This window comes from Schistocerca nitens, chromosome 6 (genome assembly GCF_023898315.1).
Source record: "Schistocerca nitens isolate TAMUIC-IGC-003100 chromosome 6, iqSchNite1.1, whole genome shotgun sequence".
Classification (NCBI taxonomy): Eukaryota; Metazoa; Arthropoda; class Insecta; order Orthoptera; family Acrididae; genus Schistocerca; species Schistocerca nitens.
This window is the reverse complement of record NC_064619.1, coordinates 117,207,055-117,221,202: the sequence shown is the minus strand read 5'-3', so window position 1 is coordinate 117,221,202 and position 14,148 is coordinate 117,207,055. Positions and strand designations below refer to the sequence as shown.

At 41.0% G+C, this 14,148-nt stretch overlaps 1 long non-coding RNA gene across 1 annotated transcript in view; it reads left to right on the top strand.

Annotated features, from left to right (window-relative positions):
- Positions 1 to 14,148, top strand: part of LOC126262989 (uncharacterized) — a 173,339-nt gene that overhangs the window by 14,646 nt on the left and 144,545 nt on the right. Inside the window, exon 2 of the long non-coding RNA XR_007546795.1 lies at positions 6,022 to 6,100. This is a non-coding gene — a long non-coding RNA (uncharacterized LOC126262989). The remainder of the gene's footprint in view (positions 1 to 6,021; positions 6,101 to 14,148) is intronic.

The window sequence follows — 14,148 nt, the reverse complement described above, 5'->3', positions numbered from 1 at the left end:
TTTTTCAGTCCAGCACTGTAATTTAATACACATCATTGATAGCTAGTGAAAAGAGAATTAGTTAGGATGAAGATAAACGAGAAATTTCTTCTCTTATGTGATAGGGAACCGACACAGTTTCTCCATAAGGTATTGACCTCTCTGGTCGTCCATAACTTGTTTAATACGACAGTCTGCATCAAGATTCTGTAGCAACAGCTACTGCAAGGTGAGTTTGTGCAAATTGTACTTCAGTTTGACAAAAAGTGCAAAATTTAGTAAGGTCATTAGATAAATGTACGTATTACTTATTACTAATCTCTGAAGAAAAAACTTCAACAACTCAGATAGAAATAAATAGCCAATTCTGTTGCAATTTTATGAGAATCCTGTAACCCAGTATATCTTTCTGTACCCAACGCTGCACAGAGTGTGGAAGTGAATCCTTTTACTACACATATCTTTTAATTCATCATTTATATTCACTTTCATGAGTAGTTTGCAAGGCACTGCGAGTTGTCAGTGCGTTCACAGCTTTAGAATTACAAGTGTTTAATTAGGTCAGTTCTACTCTGCAGCAAAACTGCTGCATTGTTCTATTAGAAATAATAAATTTGGCGCCAGTGCATCTGTGGATAACAAGGTTAAAAAAATCATGACTGTCATTACTTTATTAACCCCTTGAGATTACTCATTAAGGTTAAAATAGACTATAAATATTTATAATCTATCTTTAACACACAAAAAGGCAATTAAGGAGATAGAAGATAACCACATCACTCTGAATGGGGACAGGAACAAAACTACGGTATACCATTTGCTGGGAATTATTTTCATATTCTTTGGTAATTTTCCGTTTCAGTTGCATTGTATTAAAAATACAATGTGTTTCAGGATTCTGCCAAAATTGCAACAGAGTTGGTGAATCTGAATTGTTAACATCATCAGTTACGATTAACAGCTACATTTATCTTGTTGACAGGTTTCATTTTGCTTCTTTACAGTATAATTTGGACAAACTCTCCTTGCAGTAGCTGTTAAGACATACTTGTGAAACAGTGTCATATCAAACAAGCAATTGGTGACCAGAGAGGCCGATTATAGAACACCTCACAGTTTCAGTTTACAGTAACATAAGAAATATCATGCCTATTTTCATACTAGCAAATTCTCGTTTCAATAGCTCCCAAAGGCTTTTAAGAGATTTAGAGTACTGGGTAGAAAAAAAATTAAAACCATAGCTGTTGCTACACCGCTGTAGATAAGAAAGTTCTGTATGTTAACCACGTAGCAAAATACACTCCTTTTTACGTCCTATCACTTGACAAAATCTTGTACCTATATCTTGAACGTTTTAGGATACGTGAGGGATGTTATGAATATTTTATTTTCATGCACATGTGGTCAGAAATGAACACTCTACATAAATTTCATTTTCTCCGATGCAGTCCAGCAAGCTAAGAGAATTGTGGCTGCCCTGGTCCGATACCACCATCCCCATAACTAGCGTATGGGTCATGTGAATGAGGTACAAGACACTGAAGAGTGTAAAGAGGCTTACTGAGTGAGTGAATGGAGTAGACCAGAAAACTGCTAATCTCGGCACATAATACCAAGTGTTATGTGCTGTCCAGTAGGGCTTGGAGTACATATTGTAAAGATTTATTTGTCTGGGGAGCCTATATAAATATTATTTTGTGGTTTGCATTATACTTTCGTAATAAATATCACTACAATTAAATGTAGGAGATACATCTACCTGAACATAAAAGTTTCAGTGTTTCTGTATGTATCTTTGGTATAAGAGAGCTGTTTCAACTATTGAAACTTAAGGATTGAGTGGTAATGTCAGTGGTGACGTAAGACTCATTGTTGACATGACATCATAGCTAGTTGGTTGACCTGCGTATGTGGGGACACAGATAAACCATTTCGAATTAAAATATGCACTGTGTCAGTGAGAAATGAAGGCGAACAATGATTATTATTGAGTAAACTGTTAGCTGTGTACTGTAATTTTGTTTTAGTATGAAATAAGATAGTTTTCACTTGTGGAAGGCATGCATGTCTCTAGTGAAACAACGTGCGTGGACAAAAAATGCAATCGAACATTACGACGACTGTGCTTTGAAGTAAATAAGCTTTGAACAGTGCCATATCACTCAGTGAACTGAAATATTTTCGCACTTGCCACATCGTATAGATAAGTACACTCTGTAAATACGTCAGTAACGTGTATTTCAAATCATCCGTACTCTGGAACTCCAATCCCATGGCACCCAACTTCCGACATCCGCAGTGACGGTATGTGTGTCGTTTCGTTACCTGGAAGGTATATAGTGTGTATTTCGAATTTATGGGGTCTCAACGGCGAGGCTATCAGCGCCTTTACACACAGTAACAGAAACGAATGGGGATAGAATCGATAAAATGGTTGCACACAGTGAGCATGAAACTTGCAAAATGACACTAATGCACACACTCCAACCCCAGTCTCGTTGACCCGCACAGTCACTCTATCTCATGTGGAGAATACATAAAACGGATCTGGAGACATTATTTTCAATAAAGAGTAGTTAGATGCCAGGCATTACGTGTCCTCGTCGCCACACTCTCTCGGATTCCTGCAACAAGTTTAAATGCAGCTTAGGTGGAGACATGTGAAACGGACTGCCAAACTGGAGCTGGTTCTCAGTTTCAAAAGATGTGTACTGTTTTCTCTTTAAAAGCAAAATATTGTTCCACTTGTAATTCTGTTTCACATCAACAGTACTGTCACGAATTGACGCAATAACACTAACACGCAAATGTAATATTAGCTCCGCATTCGTCCCTACAATTTTCGGCTTATTTGTAAAATAGTAGTCATACATGCTCCTATTGACTCAGAGAGTGTATTCGACATGTTTTGTAGATTCTGATTTCTTACATAATAATTAATTTATACCTGAACTGAGCAGATTTGCAAAACAACCATTATACGGCGTGCGCGTGAAACTGTCATAAATGTCCTTTGTAATGTCCGGTTAAGAACTGAATCAGACGCTGCACAAAAATCTGTCAGCTGATGTACATGTGTTTGGGGCTGGTTTGCTTACAGTATTACGCGAGCGCGTACGCTGAGCGAGTTAGTGTATTTCGACTGATTGACAGGGGAACAGCACCAACTTGACCTCATATACTAAGGCTAAAAAAAGCCCCTTTGCAATGTATCAGCCCCAACAGTTGATCCCGCGGGAAATTTGGACCATTATTCTGACAGTACGCAGTTATGAACTTCGAAAGTACAGCTTATAAACTTTGACGTGCATCGGTTACTTGTCACTCGCTCCGCAGTAATGCCCAAGCGCGAAATACTCTGCAGCGGAGTGGAAGCCAGAGTCGTCCTATTCGTGGGACGTTGAAGGCGAGTGAGATGAGAGGGGGGGGGGGGGGGCGGGCGGTTGGATGAACGCATCTTCACAACGAGTTTTTAAACCTTGTTCGAGAACATAAAATTACGCGAAAAATAGTAAGTAATACTAGCTTTCGAAATACTAAATGTCTTTTTCCAAAGCTGTTTCACAGAGGAAGACTGCACTTTAGTCCCTTCTCTAGATTGTCGCACAGATGACGAAATGGTAGATATCGAAATACATGACAGAGGGATAGAAGAACAATTAAAATTGCTCAGAAGAGGGAAGGCCGCTGGACCTGATGGGATACCAGTTCGATTTTACACAGAACACGCGAAAGAACTTGCCCCCCGTTCTTGCAGCGGTGTACCGTAGGCCTCTAGAAGACCGTAGCGTTCCAAAAGATTGGGAAAGGGCAGAGGTCATCCTCGTTTTCAAAAAGGGACGTCGAACAGATGTGCAGAACTATGGACCTATATCTCTAACGTCGATCAGTTGTAGAATTTTGGAACATGTGTTATGTTCGAGTATAATGACTTTTCTGGAGACTAGAAATCTACTCTGTAGGAATCAGCAAGGGTTTCGAAAAAGACGATGGTGGGAAATTCAGCTCGCGCTCTTCGTCCACGAGACTCAGAGGGCCATAGACACGGGTTGCCAGGTAGTTGCCGTGTTTCTTGACTTCCGCAAGGCGTTCGATACAGTTCCCCACAGTCGTTTAATGAACAAAGTAAGAGCATGTGGATTATCAGACCAATTGTGTGATTGGATTGAAGAGTTCCCAGATAACAGAACGCAGCATGTCATTCTCAATGGAGAGAAGTAAGAGTAATTTCAGGTGTGCCACAGGGGAGTGTCGTAGGACCATTGTTATTCACAATATATATATAAATGACCTTGTGGATAACACCGGAAGTTCACTGAGGCTTTTTGCGGATGATTCTGTAGTATATCGAGAGGTTGTAACACTGGAAAATTGTTCTGAAATGCAGGAGGATCTGCAACGAATTGACGCATGGTGCAAGGAATGGCAATTGAATCTCATTGTAGATAAGTGTAATGTGCTGCGAATACATAGAAAGAAAGATCCTTTATCATTTAGCTACAATATAGCAGGTCAGCGACTGGAAGCAGTTAATTCCATAAATTATCTGGGAGTAGGCATTAGGAGTGATTTAAAATGGAATGATCATATAAAATTAATCGTCGGTAAAGCAGATGCCAGACTGGGATTCATTGGAAGAATCCTAAGGAAATGCAGTACGAAAACAAAGGAAGTAGGTTACGGTACGCTTGTTCGCCCACTGCTTGAATACTGCTCACCGGTGTGGGATCCATACCAGATAGGGTTGATAGAAGAGATAGAGAAGATTCAATGGAGAGCAGCGCGCTTCGTTACAGGATCATTTACAAATCGCGAAAGCGTTACGGAGATGATAGATAAACTCCAGTGGTAGACTCTGCAAGAGAGACGCTCAGTAGCTCGGTACGAGCTTTTGTTGAAGTTTCGAGAACATACCTTCACCGAAGGGTCAAGCAGTATATTGCTCCCTCCTATGTATATCTCTCGAAGAGACCACGAGGATAAAATCAGAGAGATTAGAGCCCACACAAAGGCATAACCGACAATCTTTCTTTCCACGAACAATACGAGACTGGAATAGATGGGAGAACCGATAGGTGGCTTGCGGAGTATGGATGTAGATGTAGTAATACGAATATGTCAACCTCACGCACATATACGTTCAATGTTATTTTAAAAATATTCCCGTACTGATATTCTACAGCTACATATACGCCATATGAAGAAATCCAAGCAACCGAAGAATTATTATGAAATGAAGCTTATGATTTTCGATTTAAAATTTAACACTAACAATAAGGTAAATGTGACCCTGCAAATATGCCTAATTTAAAAGTGCCATCTTTAAAATCCAAAGAAAATAACGCACAACAGCGATATTAACAATTACCTAGCGCTACGTACTTCTTTAATGACACACTCATTCGTTTCATTCATTTTGACCACAACTGTGAGCAGTACCATAAAAATCTTTGGCACCAACTAGAGATACACTGCGTTCTTTCACAGAATAAACAAAACATGTTGCCAGTGTCGAAACAGTATTTCACAAACCTCTTACTTACACCACTGTACAGCACTTCGCACTCTGGCGTTAAGCGTCTGCAGTAGAGTGAAGCGAGTGCAATGTGTTATAATATGTAGATTTAGTTGTAATGTTCTGCTTCAAAGCAACCAATTTTCCGATACATTTCGACTGAAATATTTTACTTCCATCGAAGTTCCGTGTAACAATCTGAACTATCAGATCACTCGAGCACATGGAAAGTCGTCTCAATAAAACACAACAGCAACCTATTAACGACTACAAATCTGTAGGAGAAAGAATGCGTATATATCGTCCCAGTGTCCTCGACTAGATGGTCCGTGAACTTAGCAGAAAAGCCAGTGCTGTGTTTGGACTGGAAGAAAATTCACTATGTTGTGACAGTCTGGAGCCATGAGTCGACAAGTCTGGGGCGACCAATGGTTGATTTGTAAGAGAACTACCTATGAATGGCATGTCTACAGGGTCCACGCACAGTCCATAAAGGTGTAAAGATCTTCTTATTTTCTTTTTTTTAGTGGTCTGGTGTGACAGTATCTCCTACTGTCCTGAAGGGTACTATTGCTGTGACAACGACATGTGCTGCCGGCCCCTAAGGTAGGTTATTATTTGATTCTTTTAGTACATAACTCTGTTCATGAAATTCTCTAAAGTTGTAGACTGCGTCATATTTTAAAACATACCCACATTGCCGAGACTGTTGTACACTATTGGCCATTAAAATTGCTACACCAAGAAGAAATGCAGATGATAAACGGGTATTCATTGGACAAATATATTATACTAGAACTGACATGTGATTACATTTTCACGCAATTTGGGTGCATAGATCCTGAGAAATGAGTACCCAGAACAACCACCTCTGGCCGTAATAACGGCCTTGATACGTCTGGGCATTCAGTCAAATAGAGCTTGGCTGGCATGTACAGGTACAGCTGCCCATGCAGCTTCAACACGATACAACAGCTCATCAAGAGTGGAAGCTAATCATTTGCATATCACAGCATCTTCTTCGTGTCGGTTAAATTTCGCGTCTGTAGCACGTCATCTTCGTGGTGTAGCAATTTTAGTGACCAGTAGTGTAAGTGACGTCCATCGGTGTGTGGAATACTACTGAGACAACACAACTTTTATACTCTTCACTATTGCTTAAGAGGAACGTTAAGTGAGATTCGTGATGTAATATCGTGTTGGACATAGAAAGGAGTTTCGTCAAGTGTTACTACTATACTACCAGTAGGCCAGAATTTAAACATATCTCTCTTCGACCCTGCAGCAGGAGGTGATCGTATTTTATATCAATACTTATTTGATCACCCAGAAGTTTACTTTTTAGTTTTGCCAGGATTTGGTATTATTTACATACTGTTATGTCAAGAAAGGGTAAAAATTAAATCCTCCGGAACTTTACGAATAATTTATACTATATTATCAATTGGTTAATAGGATGCATTGTGTGAGCGCAGCACATTATTACCATAGGAATGGATGTAGATACACGAGCTTAAAAGGTTATAATAAATGACTGAAGCGATTTCACAGACTTGATGTAGTTATGTACAACACAGCATCATAAGGCTTTGTAATCACCCAGAAAAATTAAAGAAGTTTTATTTGGGATATTACAAGTGTTCCATACGTGTTCCTCTACTGAGTCTGCAAAAATTTCAACTCGATAATCAGGTTCTTCTCACGTTCGGCGCAGCATGTCACTGTCAATCCGTTCAAAAGCACTGTTGATGCGAGCTCGCAATTCTGGTAGGTTTGTTGGTAGATGAAGTGTAAACACTGAATCTTTCGCCTAACCACACACAAAAAAATCACGGAGGCCGGATCGGGCGAGCGTGGAGGCCATGGTATGAACTGCTCATCATCATTCTCACCACGACCGATCCATCAGTTTCTCAATTTCCTGTTTAAGAACTGGAGAACATCTTGATGTAACTTGGGTGGACCACCAGACCACTATCCTGCTGATAGATAAAATCCACACTGTCGATTCTAGTTGTAGCATGAGCCTGTTTTCCAGCACGTTCAAATTCAAGTGACCTTTAACGGTCTTTTTCAGGAAAAAATGGGCTGTAAACTTTAAATTATGAGACTTCACAGAACACATTAACTTTTGGTGAATCTCGAATGTGCTGCATGTTAGAGTGAGGACCGTTTGTCCCCCAGATTCGCACAATGTGATTCCTCACTGCCCCATTCACAAAAAATGTTGCTTCATTGCTGAAGATGATTTTTTCTCACAAAACCCATCCTCTTCTATAACCTGTTGCAACTGTGTGTAAAATTCAAAGCATCTGAACGTGTCATCGGGAATGAGGGCGTGTACCAATTACCAGCGGTAAGGCTTCAGTTTCAGTCGTTTCTTTAAGATCTTCCATACGGTTGCTTGCGGTATGTTCAACTCTGCTTGTTATGTTCGTCGGCTTCTGTGGGCTACGTGCGAAACTCGCCACACGCAGTCAACCGTTTCTTCACTCACTGCAGGCCGGCCCTTGATTTTCCCTTCCAGAGGCATTCAGAAGCTTTAAACTGCGCATATCAACGGCGAATGGAGTTGGCAGTTGTTGGATTATTGCTGAACTGATGTCAGCCCTTTCTCATCTGCTGTCGCCATCTTGCCTGATTGCTCACTTTAGTTGTCTCGTGGCAGAAATGTGAAGTGTGACTACAAAAACACAACATTTTTTGAGTTTTTCTGTTTGAATGTTAAGGGGACCACACCCTGCCTATCTAACCTATGTTAATTTAGGCAAGTATTTGACCCATTTCTGAAAAAAAAGAACTATTTGATGCAGGACCTTAATATTTTTACTGTATGTTACATGATGCTAATAGAGTACTGTACTAAAATCTACTTTATCTATTTTATAGTTTTTAAGAAATACTTTTTTAAATTTATTAGCAAAAAATATTAAGTTTTTTCTGGAGAATTTTTTTTTTGTAAACTTCATAATGGGGGAATGTTAATGAATGTAGTAACAGAGGTGGCTTTTTATGTTATACAGAGTCTCTGAAAATTCCATTCACTTATCTATGATAGTTTCTGATATAATGGGGCATATGTACTGAAAATTTTAGTTTGCGGGAAATTGACTTTAAAGAAAACTCTTCTGAAATTTGTTACTTACAGTTAATTAAAACTGTCCTGCTGCATTATGATGGCCCTTCTTTGGCCTCTAACAGGTCTTCCAGCTTCTTTTGCACCTTCCTGGATGTTCGTCTTGCATTCTTGGCCATATTAGATGCAGACCTGTCTGAATCGGCTATCCTCATTTTATCGCAATGTTGCAGCCCAGTGATCATATTTTCATCAGCTTTTTGAGTACCCAATACTTTCCAGTATTACCACAATTGAATGTAATAACAGCATCATGGACTCCTAGTTTCATTGTATGCATGCCTGCAAATACAGTCTGCCCATGCAGACATTTCCTTGGAAGATCAGGATGAGACAAGTCTCTGAAAATAGGTTTAATTGCTGTAAGAACAGTAGCAGGAAGAGAATGCTGGTGAGAATAAGATTCTCCAGTTGCCTGAGCCCTATTGTATTGCACAACGAATTTTCTCCTGATGGACACAATCCATGGCATGGCTTATCATCAGTAGAGGACTTATGGAAGAATATGGCCCAAACATCTCTCTTCACTGCCTCCAGATTTTCTTTATTTCTCCTAATTGCCTGCCCATCGTATACCTGCAGGTTTTCTATTTCACAATTCACTTGAACAAAACTGACCGCGTGTTTGAAAGCGTGTTGTTTACAAACAGCAGAAACAAAAGAATACACTCGGAAGTAAAAAAAAAAAAATCCCTAACGTGCAATGTAGGGGATATAAAGATCTAAAATATATGCAGAAAAGTGGGTGTCAGAAAAGTGGGCGTGGCACATAAACACACGTCGTAGGACAATGCTCTTTAAATGCTCGAAAAAAAATTTTCAGCAAAATACCTTTCAGAGTACTTCAATAAAAAAATGGTTCAAATGGCTCTGAGCACTATGGGACTTAACAGCTGTGGTCATCAGTCCCCTAGAACTTAGAACTACTTAAACCTAACTAACCTAAGGACATCACACACATCCATGCCCGAGGCAGGATTCGAACCTGCGATCGTAGCAATCGCGCGGTTCCGGACTGCGCTTCAATAAAACCTTGACCTTTCGAAATATGATGAAAACCGAAAGAAGATTTTTTTCGACCTGAACCACGGTGTTGTCCCCTTAAGTTTTGTGACAATATGTCCATTAATGCTGCCACAGTGAATTTATGAAATCACTTTATTGCTGTACCAAGAGGAGTTGAGGTTTTTAGATGAAAAGCAACACTATGTGGAACATAGTTCAAGTTTAATGCCCCATTATTATTACTATATAGACCATTTTTCCTATTAAGATGCAACAGACCATTGAAAATCGTACTGCATGTAATCGAGGGATCGACTCAGCATTCTTTGACCTGAGAAAAGCCTTCAATAAAGTTAAAAGAAAACAACTGTGGAACATCGTGAAGAAAAGAGTATACCTCACACCATATAAACACCTAGAAGAAGCCTAAACGAAAGCACAACTATCAAATGACATATAACTGGAGAGCTACCGAGTGAGATAACACTGTGATCAGCACATTGGACACGCATTTGGGGGAACGATGGTTCAGACCCGCGTCTGGCCATCCTGATTTATTTTTTCCGTTGAGTTCCTTAGATCCCTTAAGGCAAATGCCAGGATGCTTACTTTGAAAGGGCACCGCCGATTCCCTTCCCCGTCCTTCCCTACTCCGAGCTTGTGCTCCGTCTCTAATGACCTCGTTATTGAAGGTACGTCAAACACTAATCTCCTCCTTCTCCATAACTAGAGAGCTGGCAGCACATTCAGTCTCCAACAAAGATTCAGTATTTCGACCAGACTTTTAATTATATACAGGGCATCACTTCCAAAAATCCCACGTTTCAATGGCCCAGGAAGAAAATACAGCGTGGTCCATTGATCGTGACCGGGCCAAATATCTCACGAAATAAACGTCAAACGAAAAAACTACAAAGAACGAAACTAGTCTAGCGTCAAGGGGGAAACCAGATGGCGCTATGGTTGGCTCGCTAGATGGCGCTGCCATACGTCAAACGGATATCAACTGCGTTTTTTAAAATAGGAACCCCCATTTTTTATTACATATTCGCGTAGTACGTAAAGAAATATGAATGTTTTAGTTGGACCACTTTTTTTCGCTTTGTGATAAATGGTGCTCTAATAGTCACAAACATACGGCTCACAATTTTAGACAAACAGTTGGTAACAGGTCGGTTTTTTTAAATTAAAATACAGAACGTAGGTACGTTTGAACATTTTATTTCGGTTGTTCCAATGTGATACATGTACCTTTGTGAACTTATCATTTCTGAGAACGCATGCTGTTACAGCGTGATTACCTGTAAATACCACATTAAATGTTGTCCGTCAACCTCATTGCATTTGGCAATACGTGTAACGACATTCCTCTCAACAGCGAGTAGTTCGCTTCCGTAATGTTCGCACATGCATTGACAATGCGCTGACGCATGTTGTCAGGCATTGTCGGTCGATCACGATAGCAAATATCCTTCAACTTTCCCCACAGAATGAAATCCGGTGACGTCCATCATGTTAGTAGTACATCGTCATTCTGTCGTGCAGAGAAACATCTTGTAGTCATATCGGTACAACATTACGTAGGAAATCAACATACATTGCACCATTTAGATTGCCATCTATAAAATGGGGGCCAATTATCCTTCCTCCCACAATGCCGCACCATACATTAACACGCCAAGGTCGCTGATGTTCCACTCGTCGCAGCCATCGTGATTTTCCGTTGTCCAATAGTGCAGATTATGCCGGTTTACGTTACCGCTGTTGGTGAATGACGCTTCGTCGCTAAATAGAACACGTGTAAAAAATCTGTCATCGTCCCGTAATTTCTCTTGTGCCCAGTGGCAAAACTGTACACGACGTTCAAAGTCGTCGCCATGCAATTCCTGGTGCATAGAAATATGGTACCGGTGCAATCGATGTTGATGTAGCATTCTCAACACCGAAGTTTTTGAGATTCCCGATTCTCGCGCAACTTGTGTGTTACTGACGTGCGGATTAGCCGCGACAGCAGCCAAAACACCTACTTGGGCATCATCATTTGTTGCAGGTCGTGGTTGACGTTTCACATGTGGCTGAACACTTCCTGTTTCCTTAAGTAACGTAACTATCCGGCGAACGGTCCGGACACTTGGATGTTGTCGTCCGGGATACCGATCAGCATACATAGCACACGTCCGTTGGGCATTTTGATCACATTAGCCATACATCACCACGATATCGACCTTTTCCGCAATTGGTAAACGGTCCATTTTAACACGGGTCATGTATCACGAAGAAAATACCGTCCGCACTGACGGAATGTTACGTAATACCACATACTTATACGTTTGTGATTATTACAGCGCCATCTAACACAAAGCGAAGAAAGTGGTCCAACTAAAACACTCATATTTCTTTACGTACTACACGAATATGTAATAAAAATGGGGGTTCCTATTAAAAGAAAAAACAACTCAGTTGATATCCGTTTGACCTATGGCAGCGCCATCTAGCGGGCCAACCATAGCGCCATCTGGTTTCCCCCTTCAAGATAGACGAGTTCTGTTCTTTGTAGTTTTTTCGTTTGATGCTTATTTCGTGAGATATTTGGCCCGGTCACTATCAATGGACCACCCTGTGTAGTAGATACGATAAAGAAAATGCACCATATGCTAAAGGATCTGAAACAGTTTATATTTCCAGGTCAGAGAGCCAATCATTTTCGCCATGGCGCAGCATAAAAGCATGAAGTCGAAATCGCGACTTCACAGCTGCGAGTGAAAGAGTTAGTGTCGTTTACAGAAGCAAAGAAATTATCGTATCTTGTATGGCTGTGATTTGCTTGATGTGAAAAAAAATTAATAAATGGTACTGTAAGTTTCTACCAATAGCCTCGCCACGGTGGTAACACCCATTCCCATGCAATCCTCAAGTTAAGCGCCGCTGGTGTTGGCTAGCACTTGCATGGGTGACCATCTGGTATACCGAGCCCCTTGGGCAAGCGGGGTGCACTCAGCCATTGTGAGCGAAATTGAGAGCTATTTTATTGAGAAGTAGTTCTTCCGGTCACGAAAACTGACAACGGCCGGGAGAGCAGTGTGGTGACGTCACGCCCCTCCGTATCCGCAGCCAGTGACGTCTATAGGTTGAGGATGACACGGCGGTCGGTCAGTACCGTTATGGTCTTCCGAGATCTGTTCGCACGGAGTTTAGTTAATGTAAGTTTCTGGCAACTGAAAGTGTGCTGAATCATTCTGATGGTGCACATCTTAATGTTTTGGAAGAGACAGTGGGGAACACCTGACAAGCGTTCCCCAGAAGCCCACGTAAATATGTTCGGCAGGCATCTACCGAATTGAAGTACCACGAGCAACATTGCATCGTCGTACTCAAAGTGGGGGTCTGAGGTTTCAGAGAGTAATAGAGGGGGGGCCGAATTTTATTGAAACGTTTTGGAAAGTAGTCTGTCATCTCATGTCACGTACACAACTGGTAACGCTCTTGTCCTTGTGCTACCTTTGCACTTGCATTTCTGAAGATAGAAATAATTCCAAAACACGTCATACTTACTTTGTGATCAGTAGTCATTCTTCACCTGCTGTATAAATTTTTATGTGACCTACTTTATTTGTTTTTTGTTACAGATCTGTGTATATTTATGAAACACATATATTTCGCATTTTGTAAGAAAAATATTTGTGATGAACAAATACAACTAAACATTTATATCTCGCCGCGCGGAGTGGCCCCGCGGTTAGAGGGGCCATGTCACTGATTGCGTGGCCCCTCCCGCCCGAGGTTGGAGTCCTCCCTCGGGCATGGGTGTGTGTGTTGTTCTTAGCGTAAGTTAGTTTAAGTAGTGTGTAAGCCTAGGGCTGATGACCACAGCAGTTTGGTTCCTTAGGAATTCACACACGCACACACACATTTACAGGGTGTTTCAAAAATGACCGGTATATTTGAAACGGCAATAAAAACTAAACGAGCAGCGATAGGAATACACCGTTTGTTGCAATATGCTTGGGACAACAGTACATTTTCAGGCAGACAAACTTTCGAAATTACAGTAGTTACAATTTTCAACAACAGATGGCGCTGCGGTCTGGGAAACTCTATAGTACGATATTTTCCACATATCCACCATGCGTAGCAATAATATGGCGTAGTTTCTGAATGAAATTACCCGAAACCTTTGACAACGTGTCTGGCGGAATGGCTTCACATGCAGATGAGATGTACTGCTTCAACTGTTCAATTGTTTCTGGATTCTGGCGGTACACCTGGTCTTTCAAGTGTCCCCACAGAAAGAAGTCACAGGGGTTCATGTCTGGCGAATAGGGAGGCCAATCCACGCCGCCTCCTGTATGTTTCGGATAGCCCAAAGCAATCACACGATCATCGAAATATTCATTCAGGAAATTAAAGACGTCGGCCGTGCGATGTGGCCGGGCACCATCTTGCATAAACCACGAGGTGTTCGCAGTGTCGTCTAAGGCAGTTTGTACCGCCACAAATTCACGAAGAATGTCCA